This window comes from Symsagittifera roscoffensis, chromosome 9, assembly GCF_963678635.1.
Source record: "Symsagittifera roscoffensis chromosome 9, txSymRosc1.1, whole genome shotgun sequence".
In the NCBI taxonomy this organism is placed as follows: domain Eukaryota; kingdom Metazoa; phylum Xenacoelomorpha; order Acoela; family Convolutidae; genus Symsagittifera; species Symsagittifera roscoffensis.
Genome location: NC_087070.1, coordinates 14,409,010 through 14,427,530, shown reverse-complemented (window position 1 = coordinate 14,427,530; position 18,521 = coordinate 14,409,010). Strand labels below are relative to the sequence as shown.

General features: G+C 34.9%; 1 protein-coding gene across 1 annotated transcript in view; it reads left to right on the top strand.

Annotated features, from left to right (window-relative positions):
- Positions 1–18,521, top strand: part of LOC134853882 (transient receptor potential cation channel subfamily A member 1 homolog) — a gene marked incomplete in the record, with an annotated part of 173,892 nt that overhangs the window by 119,536 nt on the left and 35,835 nt on the right.

Sequence of the window (18,521 nt, the reverse complement as noted above, 5' to 3'; positions counted from 1 at the left end):
CTTTTGTTTGTGATGTGATTTCACTTATGTTCTTAGCTTTCTTAGCTTTTAAATTTAACTTTTAGATTTAGTTTTCCTAGCTTTCTTTTAGATTTAGCTTTTTAGCTTTCTTAACTTAATTGATTTAACAGGTCATTTACGTTATGACCTTGATACTTTAATGCTCTGTCGCTTTTAATGTTTTAAATTTCCAATGAACTTGCTTTTTATCTTTTTATTCTTTCAATTGTATAACCGAGTCGAGATTTTTCACCTAATTTGAAGCAAAATTTGAGCGGTTTGAGCGGTTTTTTTAGACAATTACGCTCAAAATCTTGCTTCAAAATGAGCGGTTTTTGAACTGTTTTATCTAAAAAAACCGCTCAAACCGCTCATTTTGAAGCAAGATTTTGAGCGTAATTGTCTCAAAAAAAACCGCTCAAACCGCTCAAATCTTGCGCGGTTTTTGAGCGGTTTTTTTAGATAAACCGTTCAAAAACCGCTCAAACCGCTCATTTTGAAGCAAGATTTTGAGCGTAATTGTCTAAAAAACCGCTCAAACAGCTCAAATCTTACATGTTTTCCAGTGGTTATTTTGCTCGAGCATTTGAAAAAAGTCGCTCACCTTGACTTTGGTCAAGACATCGAAAAAAGTATTGCTTGATTTGAGAACGGTTAAGCACATTTTTTAAATTGTAGATAGTATTTCAACTGCATCTTAGCGTGTGTTGACCAAAAATGCCTATCCTTCAATTTCCATATATGAAAAAATGCTACAATTTTTTAGTTTCATAGACTCAGAAAATTGTAAAAAAAAAAACTCTAGGATAAGCGTTTTTCATATATAGAAATTGTAAAAAAAACTTTTTTTCATATATGGAAATTGTAGGATAAACATTTTTTCATATATGGAAATTGAAGGATAAACATTTTTTCATAAATGGAAATTGTAATATAAGCATTTTATCAAAAATGGAAATTTAAGACAAGCGTTTCTTCATATATGGAAATTGTACGATAAGCATTTTTTCATATATGGAAACTGTAGGATAAGCATTTTTTGGAAAATCAAATGAGGCTCAATTAGCGTTTAAACTTACCCATAAGACGTGCAATCTCTAAACAGAGAAGAGAACCAACAGAAAAATCAGAGGGTTTTAGAGGTTGGAACCTCAAATTCTTCATTATCTGTAGGCAAATCTCCTCAACTCTTGAGAGAGCAAAAATTTCCTAAGCCTATTCCTAGATGAACCAAAACCATAAGGGAGGAGTTGTCTCAAACATCAAAAAACCTGTTTTCCTGATGGAAACATTCTCCAAGCATACATACTCCAGTTGTGATCCGCAAGTTCTATCATTAGCATTAATTCATTTCCTCTAAAAAACAAAATTTTACACGTGCGAGAAAACAGGAAATATTCAACACACACGTAATTATTGTTCATTGATATGATTTCTGATCGAAATTCAAAACTACTCGAATGCAAAAATATCAACTTTTAAGGCCACCATTGGAATCATATATGAGATTACTGGGTCAGAAGTCAGCCAAGCGACGGCACTCAGAAGCAGAATACTGCACTGATTTACAATGTAAAAAAGGGCAGTAATGTGCTTCTCGGCGCCATCGATCGGCTGACTTCCGACCCAGTCATCTCATGTAAGATTCCGATGGTGGCTTTAAAAGTTGACATTTCTGCATAGGTCAGATTGTACAACTAAGCTGTTATTATTTGAAAACACTGAAATCAAAAACTAAGCACACCCAGGTATCAATAACAAGTCAAACAAGGCATTATCAACCCCAAAAAGGCAGCGCTGTCGTTCAAACGTATGAAAACTCAAGGAATGTCTGGTAGTCAAAACCAAAACGAAAGAAAAACTGCCAGTACTGTGACGACAACTTTTTCGGACAAAAAATCACCACAGCGCAAATTAGCTTCTGCAACGACAACTAACTCGGAAGAGCTGATGAATGGAACAACAATGAACATCAAGATGACCTAACTAGCCACACAATTTCCTGAAAAATGAAAAAAAAATTGTACCACAAAAAGATCGCATCAAGGATTAACACAAAGAATGACATTTTTCAGAAGACCAAAATCAAAAACAACTTAGTACTCCATTGATCCTTTAGCATACCCACAACGCATTAACAACCCAAAACAGCGTCGCTGTGTTTTTCAAAGATGTCAAAACTGAAGATAAATTCAGTAGCCAAGACCAGAAGCTCGTGGAAACTACCAAATTGTGACAACTTTATTGAGACAAAAACACTCCAGCGCAAATTCACATGTGCAACGACCACTACCCGAGTAGAACTGAACAAATGAATAAAAAGGAACACAGCAAAATGATAACATCAGCCAGACACTGATCAAAAATGGAAAACATGTAACGAGAAAAACCGGATTACTGATAGGCACATAAAAAGACACGATTCCACAGAAAAAACTGAAATCAAAAACTAAGCATTCCCCGGTACCATTAACAAAAGAACAATGCATTATCAAACCCAAGAAGGCAGCTCTGTCTTTCAAATTTGTGAAAACTGAAGGAATGTCTGGTAGTCAAGACAAAAATGAAAGAAAAACTGCCAGCACTGACGACAACTTTTTTCGGACAAAAAACCACCACAGCGCAAATTCGCTTCTGCAACGACAACTAACCCGGTAGAGCTGATGAATGGAGCAACAATGAACATCAAGATGGCCTAACTAGCCACACAATTACATGAAAAATGAAAAAAATTGTACAAAAAATCGCATCAAGGATGAACAAAAAAAGACATATTTCAGAAACAAAAATTCCAAAATCAAAAACTTAGTACACCCATGAACCTTCAGCAAAACCACAACGCATTAACAACCAAAAAAAAACGTCGCTTTGTATTTCAAACATGTCAAAACTGAAGAAACATTCAGTAGCCAAGACCAGAAGCTCGTGGAAACTACCAATTTGTGACAACTTTATTGAGACAAAAACACTCCAGCACAAATTCACTTGTGCAACGACCACTACCCCAGTAGAACTGAACAAATCATGATTCCACAGAAAAAAACTGAAATCAATTATTAAGCACTCCCAGCTAACATCAACAGGTAAAAAATGCATTATCAACCCAAAAAGGCAGCTCTATCTTTCAAACTTGTGAAAACTCAAGGAATGTCTGGTAGTCAAGACCAAAAAGAAAGAAAAAATGCCAGCACTGTGACGACAACATTTTCGGACAAAAAACACCACAGCGCAAATTCGCTTCTGCAACGATCGCTAACTCAGTAGACCTGATCAATGGAACAACAATGAACACATCAAGATGGCTTAATTAGCCAAACAATATGAAAAGCCTGAAATATGAAAAAAATATTGTACCACAAAAGATCGCATCAAGGATAAACACAAAATATGACATATTTCAGAAATATAAAGACCAAAATCAAAAACATGTACTCCCATGAACCGTTAGCATACCCACAAGGCATTAACAACCCAAGAAATTGTCGCTGTGTAATTCAAAGATGTCAAAACTGAAGAAACATTCAGTAGCGAAGACCAGAAGCCAGTGGAAACTACCAATTTGTGACAACTTTTTTCGGACACAAAATCACCACAGCGTAAAAATTCGCTTCAGCAACGACCGCTAAGTCAGTGGAATCGATGAATGGAGCAACGAGGAACACATCAAGACTTCTTCACTAGCCACACTGTCCTGAAATATGAAAAAATCATACCACAAAAAATCGCATCAAGGATGAACACAAAAAAAGACATATTTCAGAAACACGAAAACCAAAATCAAAACCCAGAACTCACATGAATCTTCAGCATACCCACAAGGCATTAACAACCCAAAAAAGCGTCGTTGTGTATTGCAAATATGTCAAAACTGAAGAAACATTCAGTAGCCAAGACCAGAAGCTAGTGGAAACTACCAATTTGTGACGACAAATTTTTTCTGACAAAAAATCACCACAGCGCAAATCCACTTCTGCAACGATCGCTAAAACAGTAGAATCGATGAATGGACCAACAATGAACACATCAAGATTTTTTCACTAGCCACACACAGTCCTGAAAAATGCAAAATTTGTACCACAAAAAATCGCATCAAGAATGAACACAAAAAAGACATGTTTCAGAAACACCAAAACCAAAATCAAAACCCAGAACTCCCATGAATCTTCAGCATACCCACAACGCATTAACAACCGAAAAAAGCGTCGCTGTGTATTTCAAAGATGTCAAAACTGAAGAAACAATCAGTAGCCAAGACCAGAAGCTAGTGGAAACTACCAATTTGTGACGACAATTTTTTTCTGACAAAAAATCACCACAGCGCAAATCCGCTTCTGCAACGATCGCTAAAACAGTAGAATCGATGAATGAAGCAACAATTAAGACATCAAGATTTCTTCACTAGCCACACACTGTCCTGAAAAATGAAAAAAACTTGTACCACAAAAAATCGCATCAAAGATGAACACAAAAAAAGACATATTTCAGTAACACGAAAACCAAAATCAAAACCCAGAACTCCCATGAGTCTTCAGCATACCCACAACGCATTAAAAAAAAGCGCCGCTCTCTATTTCAAAGATGTCAAAACTGAAGAACATTCAGTAGCCAAGACCAGAAGCTAGTGGAAACTACCAATTTGTGATAACTTTATTGAGACAAAAACACTCCAGCGCAAATTCGCTAGTGCAACGACCACTACTTCAGTAGAAATCAATAAACGAATAAAAATGAGCACATCAAAAAGATAATATCAGCCAGACACTCTGATCAAAAATGGAAAAACTTGTAACGAGAAAAACCGCATCACTGATAGACACATAAAATGACATGATTCCACAGAAAAAACTGAAATCATAAACTAAGCGCTCCCAGGTGCCAATAACAAGTAAAAAAAGGCATTTTCAACCCCAAAAAGGCAGCGCTGTCTTTCAAATTTATGAAAACAAGGAATGTCTGGTAGTCAAGACCAAAAAGAAAAAACTGCCAGTACTGTGACGACAACTTTTTCGGACAAAAAATCACCACAGCGCAAATTCGCTTCTGCAACGATCGCTGACCCAGGAGACCTGATGAATCGAACAACAATGAACACATCAAGATGACTTAATTAGCCACACAGTGTCCTGAAAATTCAAAAAATTTGTACCACAAACGATCGCATCAAGAACAAACACAAAAAAAGACATCTTTCAGAAACATAAAGACCAAAATCAAAAACCTAGTACTCCCATGAACCGTCAGCATACCCACAACGCATTAACATATTAACAACCCAAAAAAATTGTCGCTGTATTTTTTGGTTGTCAAAACTGAAGAAACATTCAGTAGCCAAGACCAGAAGCCAGTGAAAACTACCAATTTGTGACGACAACTTTTTTCGGACAAAAATCACCACAGCGCAAATCCACTTCTGCAACGATCGCTAAGTCAGTAGTTTGGATAAATGGAGCAACAATTAAGACATCAAGATTTCTTCACTAGCCACACACTGTCCTGAAAAATGAAAAAACTTGTACCACAAAAAATCGCATCAAAGATGAACACAAAAAAAGACATATTTCAGTAACACGAAAACCAAAATCAAAACCCAGAATTCCCATGAGTCTTCAGCATACCCACAACGCATTAAAAAAAGCGCCGCTCTCTATTTCAAAGATGTCAAAACTGAAGAACATTCAGTAGCCAAGACCAGAAGCTAGTGGAAACTACCAATTTGTGATAACTTTATTGAGACAAAAACACTCCAGCGCAAATTCGCTAGTGCAACGACCACTACTTCAGTAGAAATCAATAAACGAATAAAAATGAGCACATCAAAAAGATAATATCAGCCAGACACTCTGATCAAAAATGGAAAAACTTGTAACGAGAAAAACCGCATCACTGATAGACACATAAAATGACATGATTCCACAGAAAAAACTGAAATCAAAAACTAGGCACTCCCAGGTACCAATAACAAGTAAAAAAGTCATTTTAAACCCCAAAAAGGCAGCGCTGTCTTTCAAATTTATGAAAATAAGGAATGTCTGGTAGTCAAGACCTAAAAGAAAAAACTGCCAGTAGTGTGACGATAACTTTTTCGGACAAAAAATCACCACAGCGCAAATTCGCTTCTGCAACGATCGCTGACCCAGGAGACCTGATGAATCGAACAACAATGAACACATCAAGATGACTTAACTAGCCACACAGTGTCCTGAAAATTGAAAAAATTTGTACCACAAACGATCGGATCAAGAACAAACACAAAAAAAAGACATCTTTCAGAAACATAAAGACCAAAATCAAAAACTTAGTACTCCCATGAACCGTCAGCATACCCACAACGCATTAACATATTAACAACCCAAAAAAACTGTCGCCGTATTTTTTGGTTGTCAAAACTGAAGAAACATTCAGTAGCCAAGACCAGAAGCCAGTGAAAACTACCAATTTGTGACGACAACTTTTTTCGGACAAAAATCACCACAGCGCAAATCCACTTCTGCAACAATCGCTAAGTCAGTAGAATCGATAAATGGAGCAACAATTAACACATCAAGATTTCTTCACTAGCCACACACTGTCCTGAAAAATGAAAAAACTTGTACCACAAAAAATCGCATCAAAGATGAACACAAAAAAAGACTTATTTCAATAACACGAAAACCAAAATCAAAACCCAGAACTCCCATGAGTCTTCAGCATACCCAGAACGCATTAAAAACCCAAAAAAGCGTCGCTCTCTATTTCAAAGATGTCAAAACTGAAGAACATTCAGTAGCCAAGACCAGAAGCTAGTGGAAACTACCAATTTGTGCTAACTTTGTTGAAACAAAAACACACCAGCGCAAATTCGCTAGTGCAAGGATCACTACCCCAGTCGATTTGAATAAATGAATAAAAATGAGCATATCGAAATGATAATATCAGCCAGACACTGTGATCAAAAATGGAAAAACTTGTTACGAGAAAAACCGCATAACTGATAGACACATAAAAAGACATGATTCCACAGAAAAAAACTGAAATCAATTGTTAAGCACTCCCAGGTAACATCAACAAGTAAGAAATACATTATCAACCCCAAAAAGGCAGCTCTGTCTTTCAAGTTTATGAAAACAAGGAAAGTCTGCTAGTCAAGACCAAAAAAAAAGAAAAACTGCCAGTACTGTGACAATTTTTTTCGGAAAAAAAATCACCACAGCGCAAATTCGCTTCTGCAACTATCGCTAACCCAAAAGAACTGATGAATGGTACAACAATGAACACATCAAGATGACTTAACTAGCCACACAAGGTCCTGAAAAATGAAAAAATTTGTACCACAAAAGATCGCATCAAGGAAAAACACAGAAACAGAAAAAAATCAAAAACTTAGTACTGCCATGAACTGTCAGCAAACCCACAACGCATTAAAACCCAAAAAATTGTCCCTGTGTATTTCAAAGATGTCAAAACTGAAGAAGCATTCATTAACCAAGACCAGAAGCTAATGGAAACTACCAATTTGTGACAACAACTTTCTTCGGACAAAAAAATACCACAGAACAAATCCGCTTCTGCAACGATCGCTAACCGAGTAGAACTGATGAATGGAACAACAATGAACACATCAAGATGACTTAACTAGCCACAGAGTTTCCTGAAAAATGAAAAAATTTGTACCACAAAAGATCGCATCAAGAACAAACACAAAAAAAGACATTTTTCAGAAACATAAAGACCAAAATCAGAAACTTAATACTCCCATGAACCGTCAGCATACCCACAACGCATTAACACATTAACAACCCAAAAAAAATTATCGCTGTATTTTTTGGTTGGCAAAACATTCAGTAGCCGAGACCAGAAGCTAGTGGAAACTATCAATTTGTAACGACAACTTTTTTCGAACAAAAAAACACCACTGTGCTAATCCACTTCTGCAACGATCGCTAAACCAGTAGAATTGAGGAATGGAACAAAAATGAACACACCAAGATTTCTTAACTAGCCACACACTGTCTTCAAAAATGATTTAAAAAATGTACCACAAAAAATCACATCAAGGCTGAACTCAAAAAAAACATATTTCAGCAACACAAAGAACAAAATCAAAAAATTTGTACTCCCATGAACCGTCAGCATACCCGCAACGCATTAATTACCCAAAAAATTGTCTGTGCGTATTTCAAAGATGTCAAAACTGAAGAAACATTCAGTAGCCAAGACCAGAAGCTAGTGGAAACTACCAATTTGTGACGACAACTTTTTTCGGAAAAAAAATTACCACTGCGCAAATCCACTTCTGCAACGATCGCTAAACCAGTAGAATTGAGGAATGGAACAAAAATGAACACACCAAGATTTCTTAACTAGCCACACACTGTCCTCAAAAATGAAAAAAAAAGTACCACAAAAAATCACATCAAGGCTGAACTAAAAAAAAAACATATTTCAGAAACACAAAGAACAAAATCAAAAAATTTGTACTCCCATGAACAGTCAGCATACCCACAACGCATTAACAAACCAAAAAACCAGCGCTGCGTATTTCAAAGATGTCCAAACTGAAGAAGCAAAAGAAAAAATGAAAAACATATTTCAGAACAACAACAAAAGCAACAATGAAACAACTACAGCAACAACAACTACAGCACCAACGACAACAACACAGCAGCAACAACATTCAAAACAAGGATCATCCGAATGGTGATACTCCCAATTGAATTCATCAATTGTACTACGAGATACTTATGAAAATATATGTAGAGTTAATAAAAAAACCAGACCCATAACATCTAAAATTGACAAAAACAACTGACTAAAACTATTTTAACAGCATAGCGGATAACAACAACATCAAAACTGTTATATTTTACGCTCAATATGAAAATTTTATCATCCTAACTCCAATGCACATTGAGTTATCAAATCTGTTATCAACTATTATTAAGTTTCTCTAACAAATCTGTAATAAATTTTCCTGTATACTCATCAAATCAAACAAAATGAGGTATTGCGAGAAAGCTCTTCTCAAGAACAAACGGATGGTACCACTTCTACTTGATTCCATCAATTTTTCGACGAGTTGTTCTGAAAAGACTGATGTGTACCCCATTATAAAAAAGACCTGTAACAAAAAAATTGACTAAAAAACCTGACTAAACCTAATTTAACCATACTCCTGATTATAACATCAAAAAAACTGTTTTGTTCTACGCTTAAGCCCAAAGTTTTACCATCCTAGCTTCAAAATACAAGGAGTTATCACATCTTTTATCGAGCGCTTCAACTGGTTTAAACGTTTCTCTAATAAATATGCCTATGTTTTTCCTAAATACTTACCAAAACAAAGAAACTCGGGTGCTAGGAGAAAGCCCTGCTTAAGACCAAACTAATGATACCACTCCCACTTTAATCCGTCATATCTACGAAAAGTTCTTATTAAAAAACTGATGTGTACTCATCAAAAAAAAATCCGGTAACAACAAAAAAGGACATCAAATCAAACAAAATGAGGTATTGCGAAAAAGCTCTTCTCAAGAACGAACGGATGGTACCACTTCTACTTGATTCCATCAATTTTTTGACGAGTTGTTCTGAAAAGACTGATATGTACCCCATTAAAAAAAGACCTGTAACAAAAAAATTGACTAAAAAACCTGACTAAACCTAATTTAACCCTACTCCTGATTATAACATCAAAGAGACTGTTTTGTTCTACGCTTAAGCCCAAAGTTTTACCATCTTAGCTTCAAAATACAAGGAGTTATCACATCTTTTATCGAGCCCTTCAACTGATTTTAACGTTTCTCTAATAAATATGCCTATGTTTTTCCTAAATACTTACCAAAACAAAGAAACTCGGGTACTAGGAGAAAACCCTGCTTAAGACCAAACTAATGATACCCCTCCCACTTAAATCCGTCATATCTACGAAAAGTTTTTACTAAAAAACTGATGTGTAATCATTAAAAAAAAACCCTGTAACAACCAAAAGGACTTCAACAAAAAATGACCAAAAAAAATGACTGAAAACTTTTTAACAGTAAATCTAATGATAACATCATCAACACTGTTGTACTTTACGCTTAACCTCAAAGTTTTATCATCCTAGCTTCAATATACAATGAGTTATCACATCTTTTATCGAGCCCTTCGACTGGTTTTAACGTTTCTCTAATAAATATGCATAAATTTTTCCTAAATACTTAACATAACAAACAAACTCGGGTACTAGGAGAAAGCCCTGCTCAAAACCGAATTAATGATACCCCTCTTACTTGAATCCGTCATCTCTATGGGTAGTTCTCTTAAACTGATGTGTACTCATCAAAAAAAAATCCGGTAACAACAAAAAATGACATCAAATCAAACAAAATGAGGTATTGCGAGAAAGCTCTTCTCAAGAACGAACGGATGGTACCACTTCTACTTGATTCCATCAATTTTTTGACGAGTTGTTCTGAAAAGACTGATATGTACCCCATTAAAAAAAAGACCTGTAACAAAAAAATTGACTAAAAACCCTGACTAAACCTAATTTAACCCTACTCCTGATTATAACATCAAAGAGACTGTTTTGTTCTACGCTTAAGCCCAAAGTTTTACCATCCTAGCTTCAAAATACAAGGAGTTATCACATCTTTTATCGAGCCCTTCAACTGGTTTTAACGTTTCTCTAATAAATATGCCTATGTTTTTCCTAAATACTTACTAAAACAAAGAAACTCGGGTACTAATAGAAAACCCTGCTTAAGACCAAACTAATGATACCCCTCCCACTTAAATCCGTCATAACTACGAAAAGTTTTATCATCCTAGCTTCAATATACAATGAGTTATCACATCTTTTATCGAGCCCTTCAACTGGTTTTAACGTTTCTCTAATAAATATGCATAAATTTTTCCTAAATACTTAACATAACAAACAAACTCGGGTACTAGGAGAAAGCCCTGCTCAAGAACGAACTAATGATACCCCTCTCACTTGAATCCGTCATCTCTATGGGGAATTCTCTTAAACTGATGTGTATTCATCAAAAAAAAATCCTGTAACAACAAAAAATGACATCAAATCAAACAAAATGAGGTATTGCGAGAAAGCTCTTCTCAAGAACGAACGGATGTTACCACTTATACTTGATTCCATCATTTTTTCGACGAGTTGTTCTGAAAAGACTGATGTGTACCCCATTAGAAAAAAGACCTGTAACAAAAAAATTGACTAAAAAACCTGACTAAACCTATTTTAACCCTACTCCTGATTATAACATCAAAAAGACTGTTTTGTTCTACGCTTAAGCCCAAAGTTTTACCATCCTAGCTTCAAAACACAAGGAGTTATCACATCTTTTATCGAGCCCTTCAACTGGTTTTAACGTTTCTCTAATAAATATGCCTATGTTTTTCCTAAATACTTACCAAAACAAAGAAACTCGGGTACTAGGAGAAAGCCCTGCTTAAGACCAAACTAATGATACCCCACCCACTTAAATCCGTCATTTCTACGAAAAGTTCCTTCTAAAAAACTGATGTGTACTCATTAAAAAAAAGTCCTGTAACAACAAAAAGGACTTTAACAAAAAATGACCGAAAAAAATGACTGAAAACTTTTTAACAGTAAATCTGATGACAACATCATCAACACTGTTGTACTTTACGCTTAACCTCAAAGTTTTATCATCCTAGCTTTAATATACAATGAGTTATCACATCTTTTATCGAGCCCTTCAACTGGTTTTAACGTTTCTCTAATAAATATGCATAAATTTTTCCTAAATACTTAACAAAACAAACAAACTCGGGTACTAGGAGAAAGCCCTGCTCAATACCGAACTAATGATACCCCTCTCAATTGAATCCGTCATCTCTCTGGGGAGTTCTCTTAAACTGATGTGTACTCATCAAAAAAAAATCCTGTAACAACAAAAAATGACATCAAATCAAACAAAATGAGGTATTGCGAGAAAGATCTTCTCAAGAACGAACGGATGGTACCACTTCTACTTGATTCCATCAATTTTTCGACGAGTTGATCTGAAAAGACAGATGTGTACCCCATTAAAAAAAAGACCTGTAACAAAAAAATTGACTAAAAAACCTGACTAAACCTAATTTAACCCTACTCCTGATTATAACATCAAAAAGACTGTTTTGTTCTACGCTTAAGCCCAAAGTTTTACCATCCTAGCTTCAAAATACAAGGAGTTATCACATCTTTTATCGAGCCCTTCAACTGGTTTTCACGTTTCTCTAATAAATATGCCTATGTTTTTCCTAAACACTTACCAAAACAAAGAAACTCGGATACTAGGAGAAAGCCCTGCTTAAGACCAAACTAATGAAACCCCTCCCACTTAAATCCGTCATATCTACGAAAAGTTCTTACTAAAAAACTGATGTGTACTCATTAAAAAAAAGTCCTGTAACAACAAAAAGGACTTTAACAAAAAATGACCAAAAAATTGACTGAAAACTTTTTAACAGTAAATCTGATGATAACATCATCAACACTGTTGTACTTTACGCTTAACCTCAAAGTTTTATCATCCTAGCTTCAATATACAATGAGTTATCACATCTTTTATCGAGCCCTTCAACTGGTTTGAAACTTTCTCTAATAAATATGCATAAATTTTTCCTAAATACTTAACAAAACAAACAAACTCGGGTACTAGGAGAAAGCCCTGCTCAAGATCAAACTAATGATACCCATCTCATTTGAATCCGTCATCTCTATGGGGAGTTCTCTTAAACTGATGTGTACTCATCAAAAAAAAATACTGTAACAACAAAAAATGACCAAAAAAAGTGATTGAAAACACTTTAACAGTAAATCTGATAATAACATCATCAATTATGTTGTAATTTACGCTTAACCTCAAAGTTTTATCATCTTAGCTTCAATATACAATGAGATATCACATCTTTTAACGAGCCCTTCAACTGGTTTTAACGTTTCTCTAATAAATATGCATATATTTTTCCTAAATAATTACCAAAACAAACAAACTCGGGTACTAGGAGAAAGCCCTGCCCAATACCGAACTAATGATACTCCTCCCACTGAAATCCGTCATCTCTACGAAAAATTCTTCCTACAAAATTGATGTGTACTCATTAAAAAAAGTCCTGTAACAACAAAAATTGACTAAAAAACCTGACTAAACCTATTTTAACCGTACTCATGATGCTAACATCATGAACACTGGTCTAATCTACGCTTAAACTCGAAGTTGTATCATCCTAGCTGCATTATACATAGAGTTCAAAGCATGGTCCCAAATAAGGATAGTCAACTAGCATGGAGGTCATCACGAAAAAATTTCAAAGACCGTTCAAAACAAGCAAAAACGGGTACTGGAAGACATTACCCACGACCGACTGACTGATAGCTTTTATTATCAAACAGGTCAAAATAGCACAGTTTTTATAATATGCACTACTTATAAGTCGAGTAAGCACAAAAAGCGCTTACCCTAAGTGGTTAGTTGAAAAACATGTAAAAAGAAAAAAATGTGTAATCTTCAGTTTTTAATCATCCAAAGATTCATTTCGATCAAATATAAACGTTTACAGGTGACAATAGCCTTTTAAAGCGAAAATTCACTTCATATTCCGCTGAACATCATGGACAACTTAAGCATAAACTAAAGCTTTGGGTTTAACTTTTAAAAAAAGAACTAAACAAATTTTTCAAGCTTACAGCACAATTTAATGTGCTTTAATACTAAACCTGCTTCTGAGGTCGCTCCGAGAGCTACCTCGTTTGCTCAAATTGAAAATTTGTTTGGATGTAATTGCAAAATTTAATGTGTTATTTTGCTACTTCGCATAAATTTTTTTGTTTTTGGTACGGCTTCCCCAATATGTTTTCTTAGAAACTAAAACTACAATAGGTTCCTTCACTCCAATCACTCACTTACTCTGTTTTTCAACAACACAATTGAGCTTCTAATTACCTTGCGTTCCTCAGTAAAAAAGGAAAACTTCAAAGACACGAGGAAAAACTCAGAATTGGTATAAAAGTCTATTTTCGCAAAAATTGCGATTAGGAGAAAACATCTTTTTCTCTCTAAATTGGCAAAAAAATGAAAGTGATTTAGAGAGCTCTAGCCATGATCTTTTGATTGAAACTACACTCAAATCATGTTAAAATTGACTCATAAAGTTATGAGTCCTAGAAAAAAAGTTGATAACAGAATGACCGGCAGCAGAAAAAAGATCATTTCTCTACGAAAACTTATTGGATTTCAAAAAAATTGGTTGGTTGAGCTTCTCTTGAGCTAAAAAATTATTATAGTACCATTTTCAGAGCTTAAAATTTCATTACTTGTTATGTTCTAAAAAAAAACATTGTGACTAGGAAAAAAAAATTTGGCTATTTGTTAGACTTTTGTTCATCCCTGTATAAAAAACTTCTTTTTTTGATTTTTCTTTGGCTTTGAATGAGTTGCAAACCACATAAAAAATGAAAAGAATGAAAAAATTTAAAAATATTGAACAAACAATGAGAATTCCGGATTTTTATGATGACTTGAGCGGTCAGGACTTGAGAGATATGTAAAAGCGAGGTTTTAAGCATTAATTATATATTATTACAGCTATCGTTGTTGGTGGTAGCTGGACTAATCGGTTAGTGATTGTTGTATACTTGATCAGTATGAATAATTTGGTGATATTTATAGTATTATATAATAATCAAACAGCAGAATTTCCTTTAGGAACAATCCACATATACATAGTGATAACTATTTCTCTTGGATAATGTTTGATATTACACTTCAATGACATCAGGATTTTCTAAGATTATGACACAACTACTCTTTAAAAAAGTTTTACGGTTTTTGATTTTTCACTGGTCAAACAAACCATTGATCAGTTGGTCTGAGACAATGTCGATGAAAATGACATGGCTGCTTCCGTTTTTAGACAATCTTCTCTGTCTCTGGATGTTAGAACAACTGCTATCAACCCTTGAGTGGGTTTTTTTCTTTTTTTTCTTCAGTAGTCGCCTCCTTTGGGGCTATCCTGAATTGGCCCAATCTTCGTCGTTGGTGATGATGGCTGTTAGAAGACGTCAGCTCCATGCAAAACTCCTCAAAATTGCCAGGATTTAATGAATTAGAATATCCGTATTCCTGTTTTTGTCTTCTTCCGCATGAATTCGTATCGCTTTGATGGCAATCCCACACGCATGTTACCAAATGATGACTTAGAGGTCAGGACTTGAGATATATGTAAAAGCGAGGTTTTAAGCATTAATTATATATTATTACAGCTATCGTTGTTGGTGCTAGCTGGACTAATCGGTTAGTGATTGTTGTATACTTGATCAGTATGAACAATTTGGTGATATTTACAGTATTATATAATAATCAAACAGCAAAATTTCCGTTAAAAACAATCTACAATTAAAAAGTGATTTCTCCTGGACTATTTCTCCTGGATAAGGTTTGATATTACAGTTCAATGACATCATGATATTCTAAGATCATGACAATTATCTCAATTCAAAGTAAAAAAACTTTTGAAACCGTTTTTTAGCCTAAACTCTCAAAACAAAATGAGATAAATCATGAGTATCGCTTGATAAATGGATGGACAAACCTGTTTTGTTTTCCCAAAGACGAATATTGCGTCAGTTATTCAGAGTTGATACAAAGAGAATTGTTGTGGCTAGAATTTTGTTTTTTTTATATTTTTTTTCCATTCTGTTTTCCAAAAATTATGAAATTATTCTTAAGCGACCCTAATCCTAACCTAACCCCAACCCCAACAACCTACTCCGAGTCATTTTCGGAGAAGAAGAACTGTGTGGCTCCGACCTTGGAGATCTCAGTTTTACTCGTCGTTTTGTGACGATTAACAATTTTTGACGATTAAAACTGAACAAAAAACCTGGTTTGAAAACCTCGTTTTTGATGAGCAAGGTGTTTTAAGTTGAGCAAAAGCACTCTTAACTACTTTAAATTTGATTAAAAACATATTTTAACTTTGTTCTGAACATCTTGCCCTTTATGAAAAAATGGTTATCATACAATATTCATACATGCAAACTGTATGATAACTACTTTTTAGCTTCAAATTATATTTTCGTTTTTGATGAGCAATGTCCTTTAAATTGAGCAAAAGCACTATTAAATAATTTAAATTTGTTTATAAACAAGTTTAAACAATTTCTGAAAATCTTGCCTTTCATGAAAAAATGGTTATCATACAATTTTCTTATATGGAAATTTTATGATAACCATTTTTTTTTTCAAAAAAAAAAAATAAACGTAGTTATTTTTCATCACCAGACTGTTGTATTTGGTTCAAATAGCCGGAGAAACTAGATTGAATCTTTTTTCAATGGTTTTTTGAAACTGTATGAAAATTGTATGATTAGCATTTTTCCATACATTTGATGCAGGCAATTGTATGATAAGCTTTTTCGGTGTGGGGAAATTTAAAATAAGCATTTTAGGTTTAGGGATGTCAACCCGGGGTCACATTACCTTTCCAGGCCTTTTTGTTGGTTCTAATCGGTTTTCTTTATAAGACCGCTCAAAAACCGCTCTAAAACCGATCAAATCTTGCTTGAAAAACCGTTCAAAAATCACCGCAAGAAATGAGCGGTTTTTGAGCGCTTTTTAAGCAAGATTTGAGCGGTTTGAGCGGTTTTTCCAAAAAAAACCGCCCAAACCGCTCAAACCGCTCAAATCTTGCTGTAAAACCGCTCAAACCGCTCATATCTTGAGCTGTTTTTGAGCGGGATCTCGACCCGGGTATAAGTAGAATTAGCTGTAACAAAGTAACATTTTATCATGGCACAGTCAAACAACGAATCTAACGTGAGGGGAATACCTTCAATTTGGCAAAACCATACGGTGGATCTACCAATCCCTGGATCCACCAATCCGCCAATCCCTGTATCCACCAATCCACCAATCCCTGGATCCCTCCACTCTTCGGGATTGGTGGATCCACCAATTCCGAAGAGTGGAGCGACCTTTTTCATTTAGCTATTACTGCGAAGGAATACGTAGATATCGAAAACCTACTCAATCCACAATACACCACCCACAACCATTAGTACTCGAGAATCCGACGAAGAATGAATCGGGAAACCAGAAAACAGCGAGACTTGCGAGGAATAACAAAGAACAAAACCAATATGTCGACGAAGAAACGACATCGATCAAGTTAGAAACGAAACAAGTTAATGGAAGGAGAAGCGACGAAGCCGAGCAGAATCTTTGCGCAATCCTCTATTTAGCCCTCGGAAACAAAGAAAAAGGATATTCGGACTGAAATTTACAAGATTAAGAAAGTCTTCAAACCTTCTTCAAACAATTTTGGGAAAATGTCATATTTGAAAGGCCGAATATTCACGAAAGTGTAGATAACTTAGTGGCACAACTTTCAAATAATTCCGTTGGAGAAGTATGGTTCACTAATTTAGATTCAAAAACGCATACAGTCAGCTATCTTGGGACGATTTTACCTGTAACCAGTGTAATTTTAGAATTGTACGTGGCGATATTACCGGCCCGTATCAGTTTTTAAATAGTTTTTCCGGAGTTGGCGATATAATTAAAGAATTTCAAAGAGTCATGTATTCAACGTTGGGAACAATTTCAATTACAAAATATTATTTAGATGACATTTTAATAACATTCAAAAGAAGCTGCTTTGAACACAAAAACACACTTTAGTGATTTTATTGATTTTAGATGATAAGAATTTCAACATTCAAAGGTTTGATTTAAAACTTCCAGGTCTTTAAATTGTCCGTTGATTGATAAAACAGTAGCAGTCAAAGGTTTAGCAAAGCCCAAAAAACTGAAGGAATTAAGATAGTTTTTCGGGTCCACGAACCAATACAATATATTCGGCCGAATCTAACCATCCTTGGAAAGCCCATCACGTCCTTTGCTAGACAAAAAACAAAAAAAAATAATTTTTCATTGGAAGGAAGACCAAACAAAAGCATTCGATAGAACTAAACAAGAAACCGTAAGCTTGGCAGAAAATACTCATTTTGATATACAACGTAGTACCAGAATGACGACAGACGCATCACATAACAGATTAGGGGCATCTTTAGAGCAACGCAACAGGAGAATTTGGCAGATAGCTTCTTTTGCTCCAAGATTTTTAAAACCATATGAATCTAAGTTTTCCACAATGTAATGGAAGTTTTAGGGGTTGTTTTGGCGGTGGAACATTATGATTATCTTTATGAATCAGATTTTTATTTTTTTAGAAACTAAAGCCCTATTTTCCGCCCTTTCAACAAACCACAGGAAAAGTTCATACCACAGTAGATTAGTTAGATATGTCGATCGTTTGCTAATAGTTAATTTTTCAATTAACACTTGACAGGAAAAGATATGGGATTCACCAACTTAATCTCAAGAATTCCATCAAGGAAGTCCTTATCCCAATCAAATCATGACAAAGAATTCGTAATGGCAACATCAATAAAACTAAAAGAGCAATTTATATTTCTGACAATCAAAAACAGTTATGCAATTCGATTGGTTCAATTTTGGATAAATCCGATT